Raw genomic sequence first — 5,431 nt, forward strand, 5'->3', positions numbered from 1 at the left:
TGAATGATCTTATCCCTCTCCTCACCAAAAAAAAGAACATCTTGGTCTTGTAGGGTAGTACCCCAGAGGGGAGCTGGACCCTTCTCCATTGCTGTAGGGAAAAAGCTGCCCTTTTGTGTTCTCAGGGACCACAGTGGTCCCCAAGCCTGCGACCTAGCATGTTGGTCACTATGTGCCCATTATCTCCCCATGAAGCAAAGGAACCAAAGTCTGTGTCAGTCCGGCTGAGCACGCAGATGAAGCAGATATCTGAGCCTCCATCTGACAATGAAAATCAGGAAGAGGAACGGAGAAAGAAGAAAGAGAGAGCGATAGAAATGGAGAAGGGATTCAGGATTCCCAAGGCAAGGGATTTCCTTTCTCTCCCCTAGAGCCTCCAGGGAGAAATAAATATAATTGTCAACCTACTACGACAGCATTCAAAATAAAAGAGGCACCTGCCAGGTGACCATCTCTGCCGGGACTCGAACCCGGAACCTCTGGATTAGAAGTCCAGCGCGCTCGTCCATTGCGCCACAGAGACCTCACCACACACACAGCATCAGCACCAGAACTGAAAAAGCACATACCTTCTGCATCACCGAGCCATCTCAGCATCCTGCTCTCCGAGCGGTGGGGGAACAGGGACAGCTGGAAAATCCGGAGTGGAGATCCACTCAGGCTCCCTCCAAGCTTTTCTCAGTACCGTGCATCCTAGAGTCCTCAGAGGATTGGAGGAATGTGACAGTGGTAATTTTTCCAGTCCTATAATCCCTGATGGAGAACAGAGGAGAGCCTTTGCTCTCCTTTCCTCTCCATCCCAAAGGGAGGACAGGACAGGGGAAAGTCTCTCTATTCTCATGCTAACGAAGCAGAGTACACCCCGCCCTGCCGACAATGCAGAAGCCATCTCTACCTCCACCCCCACTCCCTCACGGTGGTTTCATCCCAGTTCAGCTAATTCTCAGATAGGGGCTGGGCAAAGCTGGGAGAATCAGGAAAACCCTGGATCCCGGAGACAAAGGGACTGCTTCCGAACAGAAACGCTGTGAGTGGCAGCAGAGAATGACAGGAAAGCTGGCCTCCCAGAGACTGATCCATTCTCAGCTTCCAGAACGGTGATCTGTCAAGCCACGGGGCAGAGGTACCAAGAGTCTGCTTTGCCGTTCCTTCAGCATCTTCCCTAGAATAAGGATGGGATTTGGGACAGAACCGTGTTGTGTGTGTGTTTGTGTGAGTGTGCACGAGGAGAGAAGGAGAATGTGTTCGTGCACACCGGTTGTGGGGGGGGGGGGCGGGGGAGGTAAGAGTGGCGGCTCTCTGATGAATTAGAGATGGTTTCACACAGCCCTCCACGAATACCTGTGTTCCCTCTCCCCATTTCCACAGCCCCAAGTCTCTGGGCTGCCTGAATTAAAGAACAAGGATTGCTCAGCTGCCTGGGTTTGCTAGAGGCATTTTAATTTGCTTAAACTGACCGTCCTTCCATAAATAAACATAAAGGTTTCCATATCCAGCTCAGATCCAAGAAAAGGGTTCCTGTTTTTGAAAGCCTCCCGGGAAAAAGAATTCTATAATCATTGTTGCATATAATTTCCACTGTGCCAGTTCTTCTTAATGTCTAATTTAAGTCTTTCTTGCCTCACCCTCAGCTCTTTTCTCCTATTCAGCTCTCAAACACATAGGGATAATTAACCTCTGTGCTCTGATGACAATGCATTGATTTAAAGGCTGATTCAGTGTTCACCAACTCACTCCCACTCAAAAGGTTATGATAAAAGCAAAAAGCCAGCTCAGACTCCCTTCCTACTGCCTCTCTGTGTATTTCCATAGCCCACAGCTCAGACACTGCCAAGAGATTCCAATGAGAGCCTGAGACAGTTCTTTTTTAAACTGAGTGTCCAGGTGATATTCAAGTCAGACTACCTGAAATGCTGAGACCAGCAGATCTGTAAGGACTCCACTTTCAATGTCTCAAGCTTCCCTAGCCATTTATATAGCTTCAAGAATGAGACCTGGTAAAGAACGGCAGCAAGGTGATTCAGTCATGTCAGGGATGTACCCAGAAGACTCTAACACCTAGGGAAAAGCAGTTTCTCCAATCAAGCTTGCCTTCCACCCCAGACATAGGAACTCAGAAAAGTAAAACTGACTGTGCATCATAAATTTCAAAAAAGGAATAACACAGTCAAGTCTTCCTAGAATGTATCTTAGATGACTTCAAGAACCTGACACTCAAAACTGAATGCCAGCCAGAAGTGGTACTCTGAGTGGCCTTTAACAAGGTGCAAACAAGAATTGATCAAGAGGTCTGTGTGTCTGTCGAAGGAGGCTCAATCCTACAGGCCAGCAGTGAACTACTCTAATGCAAAGGAAAGGCAAGGCATGACACTCCAAGTACTTCCTGCCAGGCTGTCTTAGACACAAACACACACACCCCTTTGCTTTTCATAAAGATACTGTTCCATAACCAAGAAATGTTACCAGTAGGGGCTGGTATTAAGTCGCTGCCTACAATGCTGGCATCTCACATGGGTGCCAATTTAAGTCCTGGCTGCTCCACTTCCTATCCAGCTCTCTGCAAATGCACCACCCAAAGCATTGGAGGATGGCTTAAGTCTTTAGGCCCCTACACCCGAATGGGACATGAAGATGAATCTCCTGGCTCCTAGCTTCAGCCTGGCCCAGCCCTGGACCTTGTAACCATAGGATGGAAAATATTTTTCTTCTTTTCTTTCTCTCTCTCTCTCTCTAACTTTGCCTTTCAAATAAGTAAAATAAATCTTTAAAAAACAAATAAAAAAGGGATGTTACAGTCTCCCAGTTTTCACTGTCCTATGAGACAGCACTTGCTCTCCACAGGCTCAATGAAGGGTCTCAGCTCTACAAGTCCCTCCAGGAGCGTCACTCACTGCTTCAGTGTTGTCGCTTGCTGCTGGGGACACACCAATGAACAATAAGTATCATGGCCCCACCCTCAAGATCCTGTATAAAAACACCAATGTACGAATAACTCTGACAGACCTCACTCCACACAAACACTCTAACTCTAGAAAGCAGAAAGGTCCAGCTTCAGTAACAAGCTATTCAGCTTACATGATTTGAGACTGAGAAAATCAGACTTCTCTGATCGTCCATCTCCTCATTATCAACTGGGGCACTAACATATGTGACTGACAAAGATTAGCTTAGACTTCATGGCACAAAGTGACCCCGTCCTTCTCTCCTTCCAATATTCCAACAGTTATAAGTCTCAACTTTATTTCCTGGGTTACTTACTTCCTTCAACTTTCCCTCTCCATCCCACAGAAATCTTTCTACTCCAGCAAAAAACAACTCTTACCAATAAGAGTCCTACCAGGACCACTTATACTCTATATCAACAAAATTATAGTCTGGACTTTGGCTTTTTTCAAATAAAAGATGTCCCTCTGATATCACTTGTTTTGTTTTATTATCCATAAATCAGACAAAGTCTCCAAATACTGTGACTAATGCCTCTAAAGTAGGCATTCACTTTAAAAATAAAAAAAGAAACATCAACAAAAACTATAGTTTTAAAGGGGCAAGAAGATGAGGTTAAGCCACTTAAAATGATTGAAGACATTACATCTTTTTTCTTCTTTTAAGCTAACTATATAACTTTTAAGCTTCTTTTAATTTGTATTTATGTAAACTCTTAAGAAGACCAGCATATTTCCCTTCACCTCCAGAAACATGTGTACTGATTTGATTCTCCAAAGATCTGTGACTCAAGCATTACTCATACCTCTAATTGAACACCACTCTGTGACCCTAGAGACAAACTGGTGATGCTCATACATTATTTCATTCATAAAATATTGCTGGGATACATATGATAAATGCCAAAAAATTTTCCTTTAGGTCCAGAAACAAACACAAGTAAATCTCACATCTTACAATGGTCTTACTCACAGCTTCCCTACCCACTAGCCCATGGTTTAAACTCTAAAGGGTACTAGATGGATGAGACAGTGAAATAGTCGTTTAGATAGCACAGTCCCAAGGTTACACTTTCATCTCCCAATCTTTACAATTTCACAAACCTTATTAAAATTCAAAGCTACTGTGGGCACGCCATCTAGAAGCTGTTCCCTTGTACCACCTTCTCATGTCCTTGCCTACTGCAGGCTCCCACTTACTGACTCATCCCCTAAGAGTCTGACCACCTAGCTCCTCCAGTGGGTGCCTCCCAGAAGGGATGGAAAAAGTAGTTTACAATGCAAAGTTTACATTCCACAGAATTCATGGGTCTTCTGTTCACAGCACTCCTTAGAGAGAGGGGTGGACTGAGCATACCCACCATATAAGGGCCTTTCAGTTCTTTTTAAGACATTTCATCCTCACGAGGTCTTTCCCCTGCTTCATTTGTCTATTCCCCTCATGCATTTTTCTTCATAACCATAATGAAGCAATTGTGTTTCTGGAGCCTCCTGTTTTCCTCCTTTCTTCATCATCAGCCTGATTGCAGATTGTTTGTTCCCTCCCAATCCCCTTTCCTGTCCTCTAAGAGGAAAGAAGTGAGATAATCCAGATAATAATTGACCCTGAGAATCAAGCAATAGGAAGACAAATAGAGAAAATTTTCCTCTAATTATCCCATCCCAATTTCAGAAATCACCCTAGTTCTAGACTAGTCTAACCAAGTCTCCTAGGTGTCTCAAGCCTTCCAAGGTAGACCCATAATCTATCTTGTCAGTGGGCTGGACCTCCAAGGGTAGACAATGAAGTCCACATAGAGGTCAACTTCCTAAGGGACTCTGAAGAATAGTGAAAAATCTAGATACAATCTTCCATTCTGGGTCACCTTTCTCCTACCTTTGGCAGCCCTCTCTGGGAAATGGTCCAGAGAATTTTAGAGAGTATGGCTTCAAGGATAGAAGTTTCCCTTTGATCAAGATGAATGCACTAACAGTGTTTAACAGATCAAAGAGCAGTGGGATGTTGTGTCTCACCATATCTGTCTAGGAAAACAGGGGAAAACGTTCTTTTTGCTCCACCCAGCTCTCCAAAAAATAAGTTAATTCCTAGCTAATTATCCAGTTCAATTCTCTTTAGAGAATAATCATGTTTCTCTACACTTCTGATTCTAAGATCTCCAGCCACCACCACCTTGTGTGTTCAATCCTAGCTCTCCAGTCTTGTCTTCGTATGTTCTGTTCTTACCACCCACATCAATTTCTCTTTCTTCCTCAGAATCTATAACCCTTTGTAAGTCTTCCTTTAAAATGTCCTTTTCCCCTCTGTCCATACCTCTCCTTATTGATGTCCATATTGCTTCTTCCTACATGCTGCAGTTGACATTTCCTAACACTAACCATCCAGTTGCTATCTATAGTATTCATTTTTCTGACCATGTCTTCATCTTTTATCTTGCCCTGGGATCCATCTGCTCCAAGCACTATTGTGGAAACTCAGTGTTCCTAATCTC

General features: G+C 44.0%; 1 non-coding gene across 1 annotated transcript; it reads right to left on the minus strand.

Moving 5' to 3' along the window:
* Window positions 1-449: 449 nt before the first annotated feature.
* On the minus strand, window positions 450-523 carry TRNAR-UCU (transfer RNA arginine (anticodon UCU)). The gene has a single exon. It is a non-coding gene; the product is annotated as a tRNA-Arg (tRNA).
* Window positions 524-5,431: the final 4,908 nt, after the last annotated feature.

The sequence above is a fragment of the Lepus europaeus genome, chromosome 5 (assembly GCF_033115175.1).
Source record: "Lepus europaeus isolate LE1 chromosome 5, mLepTim1.pri, whole genome shotgun sequence".
Lineage (NCBI taxonomy): Eukaryota > Metazoa > Chordata > Mammalia > Lagomorpha > Leporidae > Lepus > Lepus europaeus.